The sequence below is a fragment of the Petaurus breviceps genome, unplaced genomic scaffold (genome assembly GCF_028583685.1).
Source record: "Petaurus breviceps papuanus isolate PSGF00001 unplaced genomic scaffold, PetGlider_PUasm1.0 90977, whole genome shotgun sequence".
In the NCBI taxonomy this organism is placed as follows: domain Eukaryota; kingdom Metazoa; phylum Chordata; class Mammalia; order Diprotodontia; family Petauridae; genus Petaurus; species Petaurus breviceps.
The window spans coordinates 10229223-10241329 of record NW_027187391.1 but is presented as its reverse complement, the minus strand read 5'-3'; the positions used below and the strand labels follow the sequence as shown (position 1 = coordinate 10241329).

The 12107-nt window shown below is 35.6% G+C and overlaps 1 protein-coding gene across 7 annotated transcripts in view; it reads right to left on the bottom strand.

Annotated features, from left to right (window-relative positions):
- The window catches only part of AHI1 (Abelson helper integration site 1), a 259337-nt gene that overhangs the window by 100043 nt on the left and 147187 nt on the right, over positions 1–12107 (bottom strand). The window contains exon 21 of one of the 7 annotated variants that reach the window (XR_011166306.1): positions 9417–9500. The exons of the other annotated variants lie outside the window; for them this stretch is intronic. The gene's annotated coding sequence lies outside the window, so the exon portion shown is untranslated. The remainder of the gene's footprint in view (positions 1–9416; positions 9501–12107) is intronic. 7 annotated transcript variants of the gene reach the window in all.

Sequence of the window (12107 nt, the reverse complement as noted above, 5' to 3'; positions counted from 1 at the left end):
TTAGGATGCTTTTATTTAGTTATGTGTCTTATCAAGCTTTTTCAAATGAGGTTTTCCCTCCATTACTTCTTAGGATTTCATGAGGTATTGCTACTGACATTCACCATCCTTCTCCGTAAGAATTTATATTCTAACTTGGGATTGTCTTTGGTTGTCACATCTTTTCATTTAATAAGAAGATCATACATTTGATGGCTAAGGTGGATCTCTGGCTTTACTGGCATCCTTGTTGTACAAATGTCCTTACAGCAGTTAGACTTCTTTAGGATAGGGTTATAATATATCTTGCTGTGTATTTCTTCATTTTTTTTCCCTTTGTGGACAGTTATAGTTTATTTAAGTAAGTCAGACTGAAGTTGTCTTAACTACATGTCATTTATTAATCTCAGGTTTATTATTTTTTTTAATCTGGTGTTGATTTTGACCTTTGTACTAAAAAAATCAATGGTCTGACTTTACAGAGATAGTTTGTTTGGCCATGACTCCTTACATTAATTATCAATCTTTTCCTTCTATAAAGACAAAGTCAACTAATTTCTTATTTTCTTTTGATCTTTTTCCCTTTCTTCCCTCCTTCCTTCTTTTCTTTCCTATTCCTCCTTTCCTCCCCTTTCTTCCTCCCCCCATCCCCATTCCCCTTCTTTGGGCTTTTTATTGTTTGCTATGTCTAGCACCTTTAAACTCTCTTCCTTTAAAAAAAATAATGTATAGACTTGAAGGTTTTTTTTCTTGACACTGAGCTGTGACTGTGTCTGTATGTCTGAATTGGTGTACATGTAATTTGCCATTGTCCCTTTAGCTCACTTATGCACTGAAATCAATGAGTATTAAAGTATATGTTGATTTAATCTGGAACATCCTCTGAAGTTTGTGGTAGAAGGGCTCTACCTTCACATCTGCTACCCCAGATGTCAGTGCATAAAATACAATTACCTGCATGGTGATCTTTTTGCTTATGTTGATCATGAGCACTATAATGAGAAATGACCAAATGTCTATGGAAGTGATGTTTCCTGTTGCTTTTTGTGTGAATTTTTTTTATTTATTCCTACACAGAGGGCCTGTCAGTCTTTTGGAGACAACTTCCTTTTGTCCTTTGATTTCATTTGCAACAAGAATGTCAATATTGGTGTGATTCAGTTCCTACTTTAGCATGATGACTCACTCACTGGTCAGTGGACAAGGCTCTCACATTTAGAGTAAAAGAGATGGTGCTTTTAGGGCTTCTACAATGGTCATTTTGAGTATTCTCTGCCTTTTTTTGTAAGTGGAAGTGGAATGTGTAGAATTAAAGGTTCTTTTATGATTTTCTTTGTTTAATGATAATATTATTAATAATGTACTATATGGAAAGACAACTTTGAAAGACTTTAGAACTCTGAATAATGCAATAATAAACCATAAATCCAGAAGACTGAAGAGGAAAGATACTACTCATTTCCTGCACAAGAGATGATGAACTGAAAATTCAGAGATATATTTTTTTCAGATAATGTGGGAAATGTTTTGCTGGACTACGCATGCTTATGATGATAATTTTCTTTTTTTTTTTTAAGCAGTAGGAGGTACATTATAAATGTGTATAAAATAAAAAAATGTATTTTAAAAAATGTAAATGTAAGCTATTGCTATTATATCAAAAGATAGGATTATCATAAAAATACAAAATAACATATTAATAAGTACATGAAAGAGATAGAATAAGTGTTCAGAAGAAAGATGAAATTTTTGGGAAGGAATTTCTATGGTAAATGTGTTTAGCATTCACCTGTGTAGATTCATAAGGATCATAAAGTTAAGATCTAGAAGGGATTTTTGAGATCATATAGTTAAACCAGCCTTATTTTACATATAAGGAAACTGAGGCCCATAGTGAATTGCCCAAGCTAATATAAGTAACTGAGTCAAGATTTAAATTCATGTATTCAAATTTAAAAACTAATAGTTTTTTCTATTGCCCTGTGTTCACTAAAAACAAAACAAAACGTAATTTTTCTTAATTCATAAGCCTTGATTATATTATTCTAAGTTCAATCTAAACTAATTTCAGACATTAAATTGTTATGTTTTAAAAATATAATGGATTTGATAATTTTGCAATACAAAAAAATTAATATTTTATAGGTGAACAGACCATCAGGTTATTGCTTGATTTTGTTGTTTAAAAAAAAAGGACAAAGATATTACATTTTGGCAATTAGGAATTTTATAGTGGGGGAAAAAATGACACAGTCTTTTAATTAAATATTTACATGACAAAGAACCAGATGTTCTGACTTAATGAGTATAAATATCTGCTTTACAAAACTACATAGCTACACATTTGCCTGAAGGTTAAATGGTGCCTCGTTTACCTTCGGCAAAAATACTTTTGTTTAAAAAAATCATGAATAAAGTGCAGGATTAACTAATAATGAAATGTAAAATTAAAGCTGTTATTTTTTATTTCGTAGTCAATGAAGTCCCCTCTGCTGAACTCCATGATTTCAATGTATAAAGCTAAAAACAAGTAAATTTTTGAATGCATTAAATAGGCAATAATTTTTATTAGTCAATTTATTTATTTTTAGTTTTCAACATTTACTTCCATAAGTTTTAAATTTTCTCCCCTTCCCTCCTCAAGACGACATGAAATCTGATATAGGTCCTACATATACATTCTTATTAAACATATTTTCATATTAGAAATAAGTAATTGGGGCAGCTTGGTGGCATAGTGAGTAGAGCACCAGCCCTGGAGTCAGGAGGACCTAAGTCCTTAGACACTTAACACTCACTAACCATGTGACCTTGGGCAAGTCATTTAACCCTAATTGCCCTGCCTTCTCCCTCCAAAAAGCAAAAAGAAATAGGTAATCATTTTGTTGCATGTCTCTCTGTAACCTTCTACTTAAAAATTGCATCAATTATTTTGTTAGGAAAGATTTAAAATCTCATAACAATTGTTTTTGTCACTTCAGAATTTGTTTAGTGGTTCATTAAGCAAACATAAATTTTACTCAATGAAAAATACTACATACAAAAGCACATATAAACTAGTATTCTTTATCTCTAGAAATCTATGACTAATATGGAAAATTAAGACTATTAAGAAATTATTAATTCAGGGCAAAAAACAAAGTAAAAGATATCTTCATAGTGAAAGTATTACTATTATAAGAAAACACACCTGGAACATTGAAAAGGGGCACTGTGGAACATATTTTTGGGCCCTCAAATTTGATTTCTATATCTTGTTGCTTATTGGCTCTGTTTTCTCACATTAATGGTGCCATCTTAGAAGATGAACTTTCTAAGGGGAGTCAAATAGCTGATTTGATTCCTTTCTGTACAGATTAGTTTCTTGAGGGAGCTGTTGAGGTAAAACTGTTGCCTCATCTGTCTTTTTATACCCCAGCCCCCAGTATAGCACATTTTGCATAAAGCAGGCACTTAATAATGGTTTGTTGAATAAAACAATGTGCAGATAATGAGTGCTTCTTAAATATTTTCTGATAAGAAACCAAGTGGAAGGTTAGAATAGACTTCAAGGTCAGAGAATTGTTTACAAATACTTACATGTAAAAATATTTATGTCTAAAAAGGCAAAAGGTGTGGAATTAAAAAAAATTTATCAGAAAGTATCTACAGACTACAATACCATATTCTGGACAAATTGATTGTCACAGTTTCGGAGTGGGATATAGTGTGAGAGTGGGGCACAAGGTGAGGGACACAGACCAGGGAGCAACACAGGGATCTGGTCCCTTTTCTCTTCACACAACATTGGTGCCAGCAGTTCTCAAGCATGAACCAAAAGTATGTTTCTTTTTTTCTTACTTCCCCCTTAAATTCTCCAGAGAAATTCAATCTGTAATCCATTTGCCTTTTTCAATACTATCTTGGGATTATAGATGTTCCTTCTTCTGACATCTATCTCTATTTTTGTCAGTGGTGCCAGTGTACTCCTAGTCACCCAGAAATGAAACCTTGGAATAATCTTTGATTACTCCCTCTCTCTTCTTCAGTATCCAGTGTTTAAAAAGAAGTTTTTATAAATTATTGGGATCTTCGTTAGACTAGATCTCTAGTCTATCTTTTTGTTTCCATTGTCATAATTCCAGTTTGGGCCTTTACCTCATCCCTAGATTACCAGAACAGTCTTCTAGCCTCCTGTCTTTTCCTTCCTACAATACATTTTATAATTCAATCCAATTCTAAATTTATGATCCTATGAAAAGTGGTTGATGACAGATTGGGTGGGGAGAAGTGGCATATGAAGCCTAGCCAAGGAATTTAGACTTGTTTCTCTTGGTTATACAGAACAAATGTTTGAGCAGTGCACTGATGAGTAGAGAGGGTTGTTTCTTATTAGGAAGATTTGTCATCAGAAAAATCTTCCTTAAGAAAAAACAAAAACACCTTTGTAATTATACCCAAGATTTGCCCACCACATGTGGTTGGTTGGAATGGGATGTTTTAGCTTGCTGTTATGAAGAGATGTTCACTGTACCAGGACATGGCAATGGTGGGTAAGACCCTAGGCTAATACATTCATTTGGAGGTGAAAATAGCACCAATAGAAGGAAAGTTTTATCTTTAGTTTTGCTAGGAACTGAGAGTGTGAGTGGGCATCTAAGAAATCTGGGTCAAAGTTACTAAGGATGTATAAGCAGCTAGCTGTCCTGGCTTGTCTGGACCCTGAGGAGAGGTGGGGCAGGAGCAGACGAATTCCTGTGGAACTTAAATCTGAGAGATCTGAAAAATGAATGGAGCATGATGTGGTCTGTCTCTATGAATCTGAATCTCATGATTTCCCCTAAACACAAGAAAATTAAAATCATAAATCTTAGTTAAAAAAAAAAGAGGTTGGATAAGCATGAGGATGTTTCAGGACATTTCAATTGTCCTCCTCAAAACTCCCTTAAATCATTCTATGACCAGGTGGTTAGGTGATGAAAAATAACTCATAATCCCAGACTAGCTGAAAGGACAAGTTGGGATGTTCAGATTTCAGGGAATCCAAGAGGGAGTAGTTAATTTTCTCCTAACTTAAAATCTCCTACACTAGATCCTATGTCACTGGGACTGATTTTGTCTGCATACTATTGTATGTAACTATATCATCTACTCCATTAGAATGTAAGCTCTTCAAGGGCAAAGAATGTTTTTGCTTTTTCTTTTGACTTCCTGGAAATCAGCACAGACTCTGTCATGTAGAAAGCAGTTAATAAATGCTTATTGATTAATTGATTTCTTGAAGAAAGTATTCAGGATATAAAGAGGCAAGGCTTCTACATACCAATCAATCAGGCAACAAGTGTTCATTTAGTATCCAGTATATGTTAGGTACCACACTAGGCATTAGGGATACAAGCACAAAGAATGAAACAATCCCTAACCACAATGAACTTATAATTCTTATTATGCTTATATCCAGCATGACCACAAATACATATCTAGATGTATACAAAGTACCTAAATACAAGACACTGAGGGAGGTAGGATACTAGCAAATGGGAAGAATCAAAAATGTCTTGATGGAGCCTGGGCAGATTCTTAAAGGAAGAGAGGAACTCTATGAGGTAGAGGTAAAGAAGGAGTGCTTTCTAGGCATTTGTGAGTCATTGAAAAGTCAAGGGGATAGGAGTGTTATGTGTGAGGATCAGAAGGAAAGTCAGTTTGACTGGATTACAGAGTATGGGAGGTAGATGGATATCCAAGGAGGCTGCAAAGACAGGGTGGAGCCAGGCTGTGTTGCGTTTTAAAAACTAAACAGTGTTTACATTTTATCATAAAGGCAACAGGGAATGGGTTGAGTAGAGTGATCATTTATTCTGATTTGTACTTAAGGAAAATTACTTTGACATCAAAATGAAGGAGAACAGATAAGGAGAGAAGAGGTGATAGAAGTGAAGATCAGAAGGAACATAGCTGTCAGAGACTTGAGGTAGGCTGAGAAAGGCTATTGCAATAATTTAAGTGAGAAGTGATAAAGGCCTTCTGAACTAAAGTGGTGGCTATGGAAGTAGAGAGAAGAAGTGGGCTGAGAGAAATGTGAAGACAGAAAGAAGATTTGGCTGCTGACTGGATACTTGGGGTGAGGGACAGTGAAAAGTCCAGGACACTTCTGGAAGACTGAAAAGATGGTGCTGCCTTTAGCAGAAACAGGAGTCTGGAAGAGGAGAGAGTTTGAGGGAAAAGTATTATGAGTTAAGTACTGGATGTGTTGAGTTTGAAATATCTGAGTCATCCAGTTTGAAATATCCAACAGGCAATTTGTGATGCAGTACTGAAGCTAAGGGAGAAATGGAGGCTGGATACAGAGATCTGGGAAGCATTCATATAGAAATGATAGTTAACTCATAGGAGCTGAAGTGATAGAAGTCTTGAATACACTGGAATTATATATATATTTTTTTTCTTAAATGATATTTCCATATTTTCACCATCCCCCCATGTCTATATTTACATAGAAGTCACCAAACATCAAAAAATGTTGATTTAACTTGAAGAGTCTCATCACATCTTTTGTAAAATTCTTTACCTCCATTTTCTTGTCAACAGAAGATGGAAATGCATAAAGTACAATTATTTTCTTAGTAGACTTTACAAATATTTATCATGAGCACTGCAATACAAGATGACAAAATGTCCCATGAAATGATGTTCCTTCTTGACTTTGGATACATGGAAAACCCAACCTCTCCTAGGAGAACCTGTAAATAATCTTTATATTCAATTAAAACTTCCTTTTGTCTTCTTGTCTCAAACAATTTTGAGAATGTCCCATTCCTCTGGTTGTGTGACCAACCACTGGTCACTGAATAAAGATCTCACATTAGGATACCAACAGCTAAGTAAAATTATAAACCTTCCTTCTGCAGAACAGGGAAAAGAAGCCTGGATTTAGAAGGAGCCCTGGGTTATGATTTTGGCTTTGCTACTCATCAACTATAAAATCTTGCTGAAAAATTAGGCCTTGGAGTGTGGGGCGTGGGGGGAAGAATTAGGGAGTATTAGATTGTCTCTAAGGTCCCTTCTATAATTAACTCTTATGGTCCTATGAATCCACTGCTAATACTGCTGAATATGATAAACTCAACAAATACTGAGTATTATTATTATTTGGAATACTGAATTCTGTTACACACAGGCAAACCTATTTAACAATAGTGAAACTATTCTTTTGCTTTGTGGGGAAATTAAAAAAAATAAGTATCCTTTTGAGAAGAGAAAAAAATCAAGTCATTATTTTAATGTCATTTTCTTAATGTTTATGCCAAATATGAATGATAAGACCAAAGGTTACTTGATTGTGAAATTAAGAACAGAGTTATTTATTCTGTGGTACTGCACAGTGCTGTAGAGATCAATGGTCAAGAGTCCTAAAAATACTTGTTATAATTAATCTTCCTCTGTTCTTTTTCTTCTCTCTTACCTCTAAATACTGAATGGAGGTCACTTCTTTTGTGTGCTAAAGTTTCTCCCTTTTCCATCCACAAGGCTGATTTGTGTGTGGATTACAATTAAGTAAACAGAGGCTCAGTTTAGCTGTACAGGCAGGCACAAGATCTCTGGGGAGGAATGTGAGAACTTATCCCATTAAGTACATAGGCACAAAACCAATGTCTACTTGCTAAAGCTGGTGAACTACTGAAGAGTAATGGAAGCCATCTCTAAACTATTTTTATGGAAGCATAGTTTTAGAAAGCTAGAACATATCTATAACACACAAGTATATCTCCCTTTCTGGAATAGACAGATTCCTGAAAAGTTAAGATTTTGATCATATAGACTTTATTAAGATACCTATATTTAACATAGAGAAAGTAACAAATATATTTATATACTTCAGTTTTCCATATACAAAGCTCCTCTCATTCACTAAGAACATGTTAGGAGCTTTCAATGAAGTGTAGAAAATACTGAACTGTACCTGTACACAGGTGGACAAAAGCTTTTAATGAGGGACCAAGCAACAAGGTGATCACAAGAGATTAATAGCTATGAGCTATGTTTCTGCAAGATTTGGTTGCCTAAATCACTGGCTGCATGGGTTGACAGGTTAAATAATGAATTTAACGTTGATGAATATTTGGTAATTAGACACATTGTTTGATAAGACCTTCACTGCTGGTTGCTTTTTTGAATAGGATCTCAAATTTATAAAAAAAAACCATTTGGTAACAAACACAGATATGTTTGTAACTTAACACTGATTATGGTTTTTTATGCTATTGTTTAAGCAACAGAAATGCTCCTGAAATGTTATATAAATCATATGTTGAACCCCTCCAGTGGGTGCAGCACCATAATCCAAGAACTCTGTGGCAGGGCAAGTCAAACACACCTCCTGTGAATTCTTCCCTCATTCCTGCTGCCCTGGCTGTTTTCCCTCTTATCTATAGCACTTAAAAGTCCATAATCCCTGATTTGGGCTCAGGGAAGTGGGTTATAGGAGCTACGAAAGAATTGTAGGGCACTACAGCAACAAAATGGTTTAAGAACTGAAATTCAGGTGGCTTGCTTCTATCAGTCATGACAGTAAATGGTAATCCATTCATCAAAAGCATGTACACATGAATATAGGAAGGGGTTCCCTGAACTTGGAGATTGACATGCTTGTCTCCAGTGAAAGAATCCAAATAAGGCAAGTAAGGCAGAGTGGTGAAAGGGTAGCTAGCTCCAGTAGCATAGAGTATTGGTAGGAAAACTGGATTTGGAATTAGAGGAGATGAGTTCAAATTCTATGTTACCATGTCATTTTAGATAAGTCAATTAATCTGTGTCTGTTTCCTTCTCTACAAAATGAAGAGGTTGAATGAGATGATTTCTAAATGGTCTCTTCCGGGTCTAAACTCTAAGATGTAATGAAATTGGAAAAAAAAAATCAGTTTCAGGGGAAAGAATATGTTCCAAACTTTGCTTCCAACCACTGCAGTCATTTAGATAAGTCAGCCTCTCTGTGCTTCAGTTTTCTCATTTGATAGATGGAGAAAACACCATCTGCTTCTACTCACTTCATAACAATGTTATGAGGATCAAATGATAACTACTACCATATTTAAGGTTGTAAAGCTTTACAAGTGCTAACTCATTTGATCCTATCAAGGACTCTGAGAAAGATACTATTATCAGCCCTGCTTTACAGGTGATGATACTGAGGCACAGAGAGATGGTAAGTGACTTGCCTAGAGTCTCACGGGATTTGACAACAGTAGGTCCTTGCCCAAGTACTACTCTTGGGCCCTCCAGGTTCAGAGTGAGTATAAATAGTAATAGTTTTTCTTTCTGTCAGCAACCTTCAGGGTCTTCCCCTCCCAGTTTGATTTTTTTTTTAATGAAAGGGGCCATCCCTTGACTCCCTTCTTTAAGAGGCTTATTTACTGAATGGGAGTTGGCTCACTCAAAGTGAGAACTTGAAAAGACCTTACCTTAAAAGGGCCAAGGTCTCCTACTGCATCCTGAGTATCCCCAGTCATTCTGATCCATACCTGGCCACTGGGACCCAGATGGCTCTGGAGGAGAAAGTGAGGCTGGTGACTTTGCAAATCAAAGTCAATTACAAGTCATATCATCATCTCCCCTTTGAGTCATGGTCCCCTTCCAGTATGAAGTACAAACCTCTGGTCAGAAAATACCAAGATCACCAATCTCATAAACTGGAGGGCACCTTGAGGAGGGCAACCAGGATAGTAAAGTGTTAATATCATGTTATATGTTGTTGTTTGTCCTTTGTGACATTGGAAGGTGATGTCTTCACTTGTAAATGAATTGTATTTAAGTGAGGCAGGGCTATATGCAAAGTCACCAGCCTCACTCTCTTCTCTGGAGCTATCTGGATCCAGTGGCAAGATACAGATTAAGAAGACTGGAGATGGTCCTGGATGCAGTGGGGCACCTTGGACTTCTTAAGCTAAGGTCTTTCCCAGGTTTCTCTGAGGCAAGGCCCATTCGGTGATGAAGACTAGGTATGAAATTAGGCAAAAATGGCCTCTTTTACTTACTAAAAAAAAAAATCAATCTAGGAGGAGAAGACCCTTAGGCTTTCTGTTCAGAACAGAAACAATTGCTATTTTCACTCCCTCAGAGCCATCAAAATCCAAACAGTGACCAAGTGAGGTTTGAGTTGGTACCTACTGTTGGCCAATCAGTGAGAGCCAGAGTAATTTGGGTTTAAGGCATGGTCAAGTAGTTCCATTTGAATCACAATGGGCTTTATCAAAGCCTATTTTTCCAGTACAGTATTTCAAGAAATCATAAATGAAACTACACTGGGTAAAAAGTTAACTGTCCCACTTTTTAAAAATGATAAATAAATAAATGTTATATGAGGTCTCTTTGAAAGAATGGAGGTAGGTAGAAAGAAAAGAAACTGGGGGAGGTGGGTAGGTGGTGCAGTGAGTAGAGCACCTGCTCTGGGGTTAGGAGGACCTGAGTTCAAATCTGACCTCAGACACTTGACACACTTACTAGCCATGTGACTTTGGGCAAGTCCTTAACCCCAATCGCCCTACGGGAGAAAAAAAAAAGAAACTGGGGGAAAAGATAATGGTCTGTAAGTATTCTATCAGCTGTCATGTGTAAAATGGGATTAGGTATTTTATTTGGCTATAGGGGGAAGCAATAAGGTAGATGAGAGGTAACATGACGTAGTTGATTGAGTGATGGATTTGGAACCAGGAAGAGCTGGTTCAAATCCCACTTCAGACAGTGATTAGTTTTGTGCTCCTGGGTAATTCACAACTTCTCTAAGCCTCAGTTTCCTCTTCTGTAAAACAAGGGCATAAATTATTTGACCTCTAAGATCCCTTCCAGTTCTAAATTTATGATGAATTAGTAAGAAAAAATTTTAGGTTCCATATAAGAAAAAATTTCCTAACAATTAAATTGAGGTCAGGTATTTATTTCATGCATTTAATTCAATTCATGCAGAATATAATTTCTTAAAATTTCCATAACAATTAGAACTTTCTAAAATGGAATTGGCTATCTTTGGAAGTAGTAGGATTCCCCTTCCATGAATATATTCAACCAAAGCCTGGATGATATTTCTTGGGCACGAAGCAGAAGAGATTCTTGTTCAGGTAAGGATTAGAGTAGATTGCTTCTGAGGTCCCTTCCAACTCAGTGATTTTTGATTCTGGAATAGACCAACCCTTCATGTTTGTAGATTAAGAAGCTAAACCCTAGAGACAGAGACATCAGTCACACCAGCAGCTGCTCTAACTCTAAACATACTGCTTTTAAACACACTATACTCATTCTTGCGTACTGTGGTTTTTCCTTCCTTTGAAACTTGTGCATATAGCAAGAATTGCTTTAGTCTGTTTTACCATTAATACTCTGCATTTATACATATCCTGTCTTTAGTAGTAGGTTTTCAAGTGTTGTAATGTCAAATCCTCTCCCCAACCCCTTATTAATGAAGGCAAGAAATAAATCATGAGGATACCAATTAAATGTGAAGTCTAGGAGAGCCATTGCAGAGAAAAAAAGAGAAAGAAAACAGACAAAAATACAATTGAATGCTGTGGATATTCACTCCCTTTCTCCCCACATCAATAAACCTCAAAACAATTTGATAATTCTCACTTAACAATTAATATCTCACTTCATGGTAAAATTTTATAGCAAAGTAATTAATGTTAAAGATTTGATTGCATTTACCTAATATATATTTATTCATAATAATCATATCATAGAGATTATTTTTAAAAATCAGAGTGCTTTACAAAAATTCTTTGAGACTCAGCCTATCTCTGGGACATAGATTCTCAGAAAGCCATCTTTATTTTTAACAAATAAGAAAACAAAAGCACAAATTATTAAAGGATTTGACACATACTATCCTTGTGAGAGGTCATTACTCTAACTAATGTTCAGACTTCTAGCTTAGTTTAACCTATGAAATTGGGCCAACTGTATTTTATGATATCTGTTCTTATACTTGTTTGCATATCTGAAATAAAATAAATAAATACAGGATTTGCAGTTGACTGGTTTTTTAATGAGTAGGCTTTTCCTGAAACAGCCTTAATATCTATTTAAGATGGATGTATTTGAGAAGAGATTAGGTACCTAGGAATTAGCATTGACAACTTGATCTAAAAAACAAAACAAAA